Raw genomic sequence first — 12722 nt, forward strand, 5'->3', positions numbered from 1 at the left:
TTAATTATGAGATTTTCAGCAGAATTCAACAGTAATCATATGACTGTATGATATAAATTATTGCTAGCCTAATACAATCTGCTTCAACCGACACAAACCAGTTTCATATTATTAATCAAATGCAGCATTCAAAGATATCGTTTGTATGTTAGTTTATGATGCTCATTATATTTAATTATTATCTACATACTTATGTGACTATACTAAACTTGATTGTAAATGTAAATTACGTTTAATTATTATGGAGATTCTTTGTGATTAAATAATTGGTCATGCTTTAGTCTTCATTAAGCTTTAATAAAATTCATTTTAATAATACTGTCTCGTTTTATCACGTCAATGGCTCGTAGCCAAGATCCTCGCATTCCTGGAGCGTTGGTCTTATGGCAGTGTGGAAAATTGTATGTCAACTGGATTAATTAATCTTGTAAAATGTATTACCAATTTCACATGCTTGCGTTAAGGTCAAGAAGCTTTGTTTTTTTTATATAGTTTTAAGATTAGCATGATGATTGCTTTTAATCATTCCTTTCCTTATATTTTTTTTATTATGAAATGTTTTTATTGCCCTTGTTTTCAAAGAGGAAATGTTTGAGGAAACCGATTCAATGTAGTTTGCAGCTGCTCAACTGATCATTTGTCTTCATTCTATAGTGACTGAACAATTGTTCAAGCCAATTGCAAATAACAAGCAAGCAATTAAAAACCAACTTTTGCTTCTGACTTTTGTATTGAGATATGTAAGAAAAAGTCAAAACATCATGTTCTTACTGCCTAATTTGGTCAAACGCAAAAATTTATGAATATTTCTTATGACCTTTAATAGGTTAAAAAAAACAACTTCTCATACATTGTAACTGCTTGTAGCGGTTACAGGCAGGTCAGGCCTATGAGGTAATTCATTGATGCATTGTTTTGCTATATCATTTCTTAATGAATTCTTGGATGACTCAATTGCTTCGATTTTTTAAAATGAAAATAAGTCATAATTAAATTAAACCTTATTGCATATAACCTTGTAGGAGGATGGGGTAAAAAAGTTACTAAACACCATCACATGATTTATGGACGCCCCTAACCAACAGTTCAATGGTTTTTTGTATTGTCAATAATGAAGTAGTTGTCTATTAGTACTGTAACTGTTTTTATAAGATTACTTTTTAAATTATCCAGTTCACTGGTTAACATGAACTTGAAGAATAATCTGACTTTACCTAAGAAGCGTAACGGCGCTTTTTAAAGTACATTATTGTTCATTTAAATATGCCGAGGCGTTTGATGTTTCGTGAACTGTAAATACTTTTTCAGATGTACGTTGTTATAGCTTTCAAAAGACACTGCTTTACTGCAGAGATATATGTTTTGTTACCGTATATGCATGATACTATATTATGTTGTTTTGTTAAATCTCAAAAGTTATATCAGGCATTTGTTAATGTTAACCATCTAATACCACATGCATACATTTCGTAATTCAAATGAGCGTCAATAATTATTTAAACAAATTATAATTTAGTGAAACAATGACAGGGAGATGATTATGTTATTCAATTAAATTCCTGGGAAGTTTAGAAAAAAAATGGTTGTAATATTTGTATAAGTCATATAGATGTAGGATCTCTTTTGTATTTTTATTTTTCTTTATTTATTATTTTAGACGTTGTTTTAAAATTTGATTAGAATAGAGTACCACGACGGAGGTAGAGTAGCAAATAAATAAGAATAAATGAAAATTACCAACGATAGAACGAAGTTTTAATATGACCCCCTACATAGATATATGGAAAATTGATAAATTTTAATGCAGTTTTCTTATAATGTGTTATTTTAGTAAATAGGACTGGATTAAACGCATTCTAATTACGGCTACTATGTACTAAGTATACACGGCGAGAAAAGATGACTGACCTTTGTTGTAATCTACTTGTTTTGGGTTCCTTGCTCTATCAACTAGCCATGACATTTACTAATTTTGTTGACATATGATAAATATTTCAAAAGATGTGTCATTTAACAACAACATTATATATACTGCCACATTGTGATCATGTAAACATAGTATGTATGAAGTTTTGGTTAGTTAAGTTCGTGACCTTGAAACATTTGAGGTACCAAACCAAGGTAAAAATGTGTATGACGTCATATGAAAAGTTTAAGTTTTATACATTTCTAATATGATAGGTGATTAACAAGAGTATGTATAATATACAGATTGATAAGAATGTTCAAAGTGCGGTTGATCACTTGACCTCAAATAGTTAGCAATGACCTATGATTAGTGATAACACTAATTATGAGTGCCAGAGGAAGTGCCTTTGTACTAAGACGATTGAACTTATGACCTATTATGCGTCTAAACCTAGGTCTAGTTATTTAAAACCACTTATAAATTTTAATCTTCGAATAAATCTGCTTGATTACAAAAAAAAAACATAACTAGGTGGAGTATTAGTATTGTAAAATATTTCCGTGTCGGCTCCGTGCTAAATATTGTAACAAATGAAACAATGAAACAGTGTATTCGCGTGTATCTCGTCATTGTGTCGATAATTGCCGAGCACATTGTGCTTGTGACTTCTTATGTTTTTTTCATTGTGGTATTCAACTCATCTAGTATGTTCATACTAGATTTCGCTCGCGATTCCGTCCTCGCGGAATTAAAAGAAAACTAAATTAGTAGCCTATGTGTTCTTTCGGGCTATATTCTACATCTATGCCTATTTTTGCGAGATTCATGCAGCGGTTCTGGAGAGATACCTTCTAGAGATTATCTAGAGATTAAGTAAACTAAACAAAATTTTAGTAATTTGTTCTTAATATTGGGTTTTATACTCTACACGTTACACAAGTTTTAAAATAAATAAGGGATTGATATATTTCTCTTCGAATATAAGAATTACATATATGTATATACGATAGTTATATACATATGAAAGTTACACTTGTAAGTAGGATTGTACACCACGATTTCCTTTGTAGATTAGAGAAACTCTGTACACGTCTCGACTGCAAAATTTGGTGCAAAACGGATCGTTCCTCTGCACTAGTTGTGTATCCAAACTTAACTTGTTTCAATTTTAAAAAGTTTTATTTAAAACATAGTAGGCGACATAAAACATACTGTATTACAAGTATTGTTTATGAAAATGAACATACGTATCAAGAAAAAATTTCTTTTTCCTAGTAATCAACTAATAGTATCAATTAAATTATGCTGTTCTTTAGAAATGACGACATCGCTGTCCGTTATCAATTTCTGTGAATTACCTTTATCAAATAAAACAATGCAGCATATATATAAAACATTAGTTGAGTAATTATAGTGTGAAAAATAGACTTAAGGTTATTTTGTACTGAGGGCAGTCTTTTTGATGGTTAAAACAATATGCTTTCAATACAAGCTTTACGTGATATTTTCATTGTTGATATAATAGTGACTTTATTGGTTGTTGCAAACCTTATGTTTCGAACCCTTCAAAAAGTTCTCCCTAAAGGAATTATTAGGGTAATAGAAATTTAAAGGATGTGATTACTATCGTGTTTTCCAGTGACAGTGGGATGTAAAAATGAACTTTTGCGCAAACAGTTTTTTTATTGCTAAGAATGAATCGGATTATTTAAGTAACGTGCGTTGTGAAGATGAATTTGTAATACGAAAAATTTTTAAATTATAAATAAACAGTCTGAATTCTCGAGTTGAATCTAGGGGAAAGCTCCTCACTTGTCACTGGCATGTGACTAATCTAAAAACACCCGATGAATTTAATACAGAATGATGAAACTAGGTGGAATGTTCGATAGATAACGTTTAAAATTTTGCGAAGTTTTTTTGTTAAACATGGGAACAGATGAGAGATGCAAGTAGAGATAATGTTAACTGTGCGAGGGGCACTAATAACATTTATTGCATTTTTACAAGAAGCTAATTTTAGTATATGACTATTTAGATCTCATTGCACACGCTGCCTGTACGCGTGAAGGCTTTAGCTTGCGATCTTATTACTCTAATGGGAGGCTACCGTATTATGTTTGAAATAAGACACATAATAAACCTATGAGTACACACTATAACAATATCCATGCATTGGGATCATATTAACGCTCTTAAATTTTTAAGCCAAGCATCGATAGCCATACAATCGATAGACTACCTATATTACTAATTCTTTGACAACCTAGTGATGTACCAATTCAACTTTACGTAACGACCAATGAATTAACGTTAAAGTGCACTATTTCCGTCATGACTGCCCGATGTTATATGCGATCCGGCGCCGCGGTCGCTATTTATTGCCTACACTTGGAGCTCTGCCAGGCTCCGTTTGACAGAGATGCTTCGTTATACATTTACTGAAAAACAGGTTCGATGGCATGATTAAAATATTAAGTATGATGTATTTGATTGTGCGTACAACGCGAGTTGCTTAATCGGAACATCTGCCTTATGAAGGCGAATGAAATAATCCGGTTATAACTGTGTCGTCTACCCTACCGACTTTATTCGCTGTCGTGCTGAGGCGGCTACTGTGCGCGATTCCTATCGATCCGTGAATAAATTTTACATAAATTTGATGTGGGTGTATTGCTTGCACAACTCTACATTTATTTGTTAGCAGTCGATGTGTTGGATTGGTTTCGATTGACATTACCTAACTTAGCCGATTCTGCTTTAATATATGTGGAACAAGTAACACATCTTCAATTCCACTCTGAAAGTTCGAATACTAAAGCAATAACTATTTTTGTAATGTAAGATCCCAAATTGTAGAGACAATATCGTAAAATTATCGTCTCTATTATTTTTACTGCTTTGTTTTTAATATATCATATATTTTAAAGCCAATGAATATTAATTTTGATACAATATTAGCCTACTAAAATACGTACACTGCATAAACAAATAAATTAGACTTTTAATAGGTAATAAGCTCAATTTTTGCAATAAATTTAGAAGCATTTGTGTTTAAATATTATCTATCGATTATTGATTGTTAATTTTAACAGTCAAAGAGGATTTTGTATTTAAAAAGCTTGTAAAACGTCTTATTATATGTATTTAATCCAGTCTTTGATTAACGTTTACCTCGTCTCTTTGTTTATTATGACAAAAAAAGTTCTCCCAGGCTATTATCATTTGAGTTTTTGTTATTCTCAGTGTCAAACTTGTTATTGTCCGTTACAGTGGAAAGTGAGATTGTTTATATAATTCCTTGTTATGAATAGGCAACGTATCTGACTGGTTGACTGCGACGATGTGTTCAAATACTAAATATTATAACACGGGTTTCCATTTTCAAAGGTGTCGAGTATATAGATGACATATGTATTTTGGGTGTTTCTCCTTGGACCGATCAAGTCCATACAATTGACCTAATGAGAAAGAAAAATCCATAGGGCATAAAATTCCATCGGCCCAACGGGAATCACCCGATAATTTTCTTAACGTTTCTCTAAACATTGTTACTACTCGTAGTTTCATCTGCAATATAGCAATTTTTATGTTCCTTAAATGGTCTCGAGTTCGATTTTAATTTGCGATTTGTATAAATTGCTTCTTGCATTTTGCAGAATTGATTGAAGTACAGTACAGACACAGAGACTGAGAGACTGTACACAGAGTACACAGAGTACACAGTAAATTAAGGCATCTAATTTGTTTTATTTAAAAAAGGTCTAATCGTTGATTTCTGAGACCAATATCCCTGTATAAAACATATCGGAAATAGAGATTATAATATTTTCTATACATTGATTTTGGTCTCAGAATACAACGATAAGCCATGTTATGTCTTAAGACAAACTGTAACAGAAGGAATAGTCGATGCTGCGAGGTACTTTGTTACTCGTTATCTAGTTGAAGGTGATGCCATCTCATTGGAACGATCAATGAACGTCGGTATCATGAGAAGGTCGCGCCAGACGTGGAGGGGAGAGGGGTTTGTGGGCGTTTCAGTGTATAGTTATTAGTTATAGGGCAGTGGGAGCGTGGTGCGGCGACGTTACGTCTGGCGCGGAGGGCGCAGGACCCGCATCATTGAGCGTCGTGACGTCACACTTAGGGCGGCCATGTTTGATTTGATCCTGTTAATGTACGGATAGTTGTAGAAGTTTTCTTGCATTAAAGAGTTTTTATGTTGGTGTTGTAATTTAATAAGTAAAATGTAGACTTATTTTGCATTGTAATTTTCAAATATATTGAAATTAATATTTGAGTATTATGAGAATATATAGTTTATTCTTTTATAAAGGTTAGATTAGCTAATGCTCACTTAGTATACAGAGTGTTTTTAGAATTTTAACTATTTATATTAACTACATGAATATTTGGTGGCAATTCTATATTGATTTATTGTCAAAGTTAAAGATTTCGCTTTCACCTATCTTTATAAAATTTCCGCGACGAAACAATATGCACGGTCAAGGATACAAAGCTATCAAATAAATTCCCTACAGTACAAGGTAAATGGCCACCCTACAACCGCCCCCTGACCTCCAGGCCAATGCTCATCATACTCCAACCCTCGATGGTTCTTTACACTTGACATTGTTTACGGCGGAGTACGAGACTGATTCAGGCCCGCTTGTACTTGTTGTTACAATCGATGTAAGAGGTAATCGACCAGATGAGATTAGATAAATATATGGAATATACAGTTACACATGTCAATTTATACAATTTATAATGTTGTATTATTGTTTTTAATTGTTTTAACATAACAAGCACTCAAACTCGTAATTAACAGACAGGGTTTCCGCTGAATACAATCGTGGTATTACATATTTCTTTCGACTTGAAAGATAACATGATAAACTGCAAATCGATTTTAGTTGCGACTTATATAATCGATTTTTGCTAATTCTGCTGAGTAAAGTACTAAGTAGAAGAAAAACCACATAGAAAGCCGATATGCCCTTCTACGCAGCATGCATTTGTGGCTTATATTTTTGAGTTATTTTCAATGCCAAGAAGTGAGTGTGTAGAGATCCTCAAGAGGTACAGTAAACAGGCTAAATTTAGATGATCTCTTTGTATACTGATATTTATAACACAGTTCTGTCAATAATGTTCATGTCAACATTATACTCACATCCACTCTCTGCATTAATTAATGTTCACCTTAATCAGACATTTCGTAGTTGCTTTGTGGTGGTACGATTTAAAATATAAAGAACAGGATCCATTTCTGAACATTGTTCCTCGTTTTCTTCAGTCAGTTTAAAGTTAAGAATCGCTCAATTAAATTTTTTTTGAAGAAAGTTTTTAAAGCTAATTTTATCATCATCAACTTAACTATATGTCCCCGCCGAAGGGCTCGGAGCCTTCCTTAAGATAGGGGTGACTAGGCCATAGTTAACCACGCTGGCCCTGTGCGGGTTGGTTCACACATATCATTGAATTTAGAAAACACATTGATACATATGAGCCACCCGCACTCTTAAAAATGTTAATGTTATAATAGTTATAACATTAACATTTTTAAGAGTGCGGGTTATATATTTCGAATTTATGAATTTTAAATCTGTCGCTGTCTCAAAAAAATTTCCATTCGTACTTTCCACTTTTGATGTAATAAAAAGCCATACTTCATTCAACAATATCAAATGCTATATAAGTGTTTACTGTTTTATCACAGGATTACTCATCCAAACAATGATAACGCGAAAAAATTTAAATTAAATTTATCGCTTTATTGTGAGTGACTTTAATGGAACTATGTATGGAATCTTTTACCACATAAATCGCTATTAGAAGACGACAAGATATGTCATGATGAGCCTTGAGCTTGTATCTGATTTATCAGGGATCGTGTTACGCACTGCGGCAGTTTAGTGCCCTTGAGACCGGCTGGTCTCTCTGTTTTTCATTTATCTGTGACTCTTTGTTTGACAAGACACTAAGAGATATATGTCTATACTCTATACACTTTGTACGCAACAAAGAAAGCATTACATATAATATAGCAGCGATGAAGTGCAAAGTCCACTGATCGATTGTGTCAATACAAAGGGATTTTGTAGTGAGAGCGTAGGCGGGCCAGCAGAGAAACTGAGTAGGCGTTTGCAAATCTCATTTAAAATTCCCGTAGGCGTCTTCTTCGTAGGTCAAGTGTAAAGGATGCGATAAAAGCTCTGGGCGTTTGTTAGCTCACTGTGAAATGTAAATTGAATTTAATTTTAAGACATTAAATTTTTTTGCTTTCGTATATTATTTATTTTAAATATCTGAGTCATAATTATCAAACATCTTTTGATGCTCGATTTTGTTAAACATTTTTCAAGATCAGGCCCCTGTTAGGCATTTTAAAGTACTGATAATACTTATAAACAACACCCAACAACCGATATTACCATTATAAATGCGAAAGTTTAGATGGATAGATGTTTGTTTGAAGGTATCCCCGGAACGGCTCATCGGATCTTAATGAAATTTGGCACAGATGTAGAACATAATCTGGTAGAACACATGCTAAATATTAAGCTTTTTTTACTTCGACGTGGACGGAGTCGCGGGCAATAGCTAGTTAATACATAAATACACAAGACATTTATTTTGCTATTTACGTAATGCATTTACTATAATTATCAACAAATTAATTACGACAGTGCTTGTTTTATATACACTATTGCAAATTGTTCATATAACCCAATTGCTAAGTAAACATGTATGTTTCATGTGTACATGAACGCAAATATTATATCTTAACTGGCCTAACATTTATCAGGCGTTGATATGAGAAAATGTATTGTTTCATTGTAATATTAACACCATTATTAGTGAACTATCGTCTGATATTCATATATCGATGTAAAATGCAGGAACTTTTGGAGAGTCATTGATTTATTGCACAAAATGCTCAAGTCTTAGGTACTTGTGATAGTTATTTGGCATTCGAACTATTGTCGTATTCAAGATTAACCTTGCTTGTGTCATTTTATGACAAATTTTATTTAAGATTCTCTCAATCCAAAGCTGAGAATGTCGTCGCCTCGAAAATAAATAGTTCGAGCACCTTGAGTTGTGTTGACGACGGAGAACGTTCGATGACATTTATAAGAATTTTGAGTTATCGTGATATATTACTCTGCCTATTATTCCAACGTACCTAAATTGTTTATAGTCTCATGATTCTTCGAGTATTTAAATTAGGTTTGTGGTTTCGGATGCCTTTATTTTTCTTTCATTTTTGATACTTCGGTGTTCATTTGTCAAGAGATCCTTTTGCTTGATTGGCTTTTGTTTCCTTGATTTGTCTTCTTTAATAGAATTGTGAAAATTATGCAAATAGTTACGCTCTTAACGTAATTTGCAAGGTATAATGCAATTAGTTGTGGACATGTGGTAAGTACAATAATTATGGAATTATGTTAATACCAGTGCGGCAATCGGCACGAGTTGATTTTCTTGTGGATTGAAATATTAAGATCGATTCAAAACAAACACAAATAATTCCAATTGTAATCTTTCATATTTCTTCAACATCCATGATTCGTTATGACTTGTTTAATGTACAATCCAATGCGTTTTATTGCAATCTCTTCTTGTTAATCCAACAGTGATGAAGAAGACTACTTTCAGTAAAGAGAAGAGTTTTCTTACGATTTGTGCGTTCGGACTTTACGGAAAACAATTTTGAAGGTCTATTAAAAGATTCGTATTGAAATAGAGTTTTAGCTCGCATCGCCAGATGTTAAATAACTCAAACCCATCCATGCTCTTCAAATTATAAATATAACGTACGAAATATCTATCAAAAGTGGCAAAATGTTTCGGTCTGTTTCACGTTACGGCTGTGCTACGGTTTTGGTGATGCTTAAACCAAATATATTACGATGAAAGTGTTTAAATTTATACCGAATCAAAGACTATTTATAATTCGGGACATCGACCGTTGTGATTCACAAAATTCCATGCATAATCCACTTTTGAGGACAAAGACGTTTATATTAAACTTATACAAAGTGTTGAGGAAAGTTTTCTTGTACGATTTATGCGGAAACTGCTAGAAGGAGTGCAATAAACCACACGGACTTCGTCACATTTTGCGCCTCTTATAATGGATAGTATTTAGACCCATTGTTATTAGTTAAAAACTTTGGCAGTTTTCCAACAATGCTGCAGGAATTCATTGTTCATACCATTTTGTCGCACCGTCCTTACGATATTACCTTTTTATTGACATTGGCAATTAAGTGTATAAACTTTTCATTTTATTCTTAATTCATTGCCGTGGGAATAAATTCACAATGTGATTATTATTGTTATTTGATTCGCATTTTTGTTTCGCTGAAGTATTGTTACAAATAACCATACACGATGTACAGTTAAACTGAACCACTGCATTCAAATTACGGTAAATTATTGAATATATTGCTATTATTTTTTATTGTGTAGAAAGACTAGAGTAGGTGTGGTATAACTCGCTTTGCTAAAGCATGTTAAGTAAAAGGTGATCATTCTGCCACTCTAAAACCATGACATTTTCGTAACATTACTTACCGCCCTTCTTGCAACATCATAGGAAATGTAGGTTTTTAGCACGTACTTAACGCTAATGGTGGCTTGATTATGATGTAATGTAATTCAGATGGTATTCAGTAAGTCACGTATTAGTACATATCGAGGGGTGAAAGGCTATTTTTTATATATTCAGAATCAGGGAATTTTTCTGATTCTGAATATATATATATGTCAATATCGCAAAAAATGTCGCTTAAAACAAATAGCCTTTCACCCCTCGATATGTCTTAAACTACTTATAGAAGATTTGAAGGACGTGATTGACGTTTAGCGAATTCTGATTTACTTAGATGAATAGCATTTGGGAATGGAAAGAGGTGCTTTGCCAACGAGCCTTTATCATGTCAGTAAGCACATGTAGCTGTAAATGTAAATTGTCTTGCTACTTCGTGTCTGTGCTATGACTTCGTAGAAACATATAGATGGATAGAAAATATTGCGCAAACAATCATTAGGGCCATTCAATCAAATACAAGCCAGCTGTCCAGTCGATAAGATGCGGTTTTAACGCCGAGCAGCACGCGATTTGTATATTTGTTGGTGAGACGATAAGGTGAAGGTTAATCGTGTTTTGAATAAGTTATCGGTTACATCGATATCATGAAGCACCTTACCAGTTTCTGTTGTATTTTCATTTTTACCAATTATTTAGTTGGACGATAAGGAATTTTGTGTGACGACTTCTGATTCTCGCCATGTTCATTTTATTATTTGTAATATTATTTACAGTTATTATTTTTTGCCTTTAAACAAAACATTTTATTAATGTTATTAACAAATGATTAAAAGGTTATTTAAAACATAATATAGTCATTAATATAATAAATTTGGGCTATCTCCATCATTATTTTCGAGTCCCGATTCGAGTGTTATTGGAATTTACGAGGCTTTCTAAATCATTTTATGCGAAAAACAATTCTGTTATGTCTGTAATAGTGATTTCGTAATAAGTCGTACTAAATTTTATTTTTATCATATAAAGAACGGTGTCACTAAATTAAGTACCAAGACCACACAGAAGACAGTCGTGAAGTTTAAGTAATTCTACGTTTTGTCTGATGAGAATGCGTGCCGAAGGCCTAATTTTAGTTCTCTTCCCCTTCCCACCTTTATATTATAAGTAAGTGAGGGGAAGGGGTGGTAGACTTGCCATAGGCGATATTGGGAATATCCTGTTTCAGTGCTTTCCTCCTCTGTGGATTAAGGGCAGGAAATGCATCTGGAACTGTACATGACATGACTATGGGAAGCGCTCGGTTTGGTATTTTGGCGAATTCAAGTGACCACATTATTGTTAACAGTTTGTCATCATAAATATTTAAAATGTTTCCCCCAAATTGTTTGAATTGAATTCGTTAACACATAAAGACGTACGATACGTAGTAAATACTTCAATGTTACAACTTATAAATGTAGATATGAAGATCTCTTATGTAAGCATTTGCTAATACGAGGTGATTACTATGCCAGTTGTCTGTTTCATCCTTGAAGTCAGATGTAATTTGCAAGCAGTATTCAATCCAGATTGTCACGTAGTCAATTCGTGCTACAGTAGGAACCTACGTTAATTTTTATGAGCATATGTAAGATTTACAACGGAACGAGTTATCCGAGACATTATAATATCACAGTTATTGTGTATATCGCATTCGTAATGCTCGCTAAGATTTTGCATGTAACACCTAGAATTATACACAATATTAATAATCTTAGAGGAATCATGCCAAATATTTGGTACTGAATTTATTAGAAACACGCGTTCGCGTTATTTAGTACAGTCGGGTCAAATAATAGAACTAAACATATAATGTGTGTAGGTTTAAGGATAAATAAGTTTGACATATAGTAAGCAATTAAGGAGGAAAAGCTAATTATAATATTAAGATAGGATTGTATGAGATGACGAAAGCACATGATCTGTAATTCTATCTGCACTATATTATTGTAGGACATGAGCTAAATTGCTGATACTCTATTTAGTAAACAAAATAATTGAAAACCCTGTTACCTTGTCAGTTTTATTGCCGAGCTTTCACTTTTCACCAGATTTTATTTCGAGGAGCTTAAGGTTAAGGTCAAACCCGTCATTGTGTAAACCAGCGTTCGTAACTTTCTACAATGTATCACCAATAACTCCTAAAATATTTGAGTTGAAATTTCTATGTAAAGCGACAGGGAATTTCATAAAATACCTATTGTATTG

The 12722-nt window shown here is 33.1% G+C and overlaps 1 protein-coding gene across 1 annotated transcript in view; it reads left to right on the forward strand.

The window, feature by feature from the left end:
* Positions 1-12722, forward strand: part of LOC106717929 (inositol hexakisphosphate kinase 2) — a 41517-nt gene that overhangs the window by 867 nt on the left and 27928 nt on the right. The gene's annotated exons all lie outside the window — the stretch shown is intronic.

The sequence above is a fragment of the Papilio machaon genome, chromosome 13 (assembly GCF_912999745.1).
Source record: "Papilio machaon chromosome 13, ilPapMach1.1, whole genome shotgun sequence".
NCBI classification, from domain to species: domain Eukaryota; kingdom Metazoa; phylum Arthropoda; class Insecta; order Lepidoptera; family Papilionidae; genus Papilio; species Papilio machaon.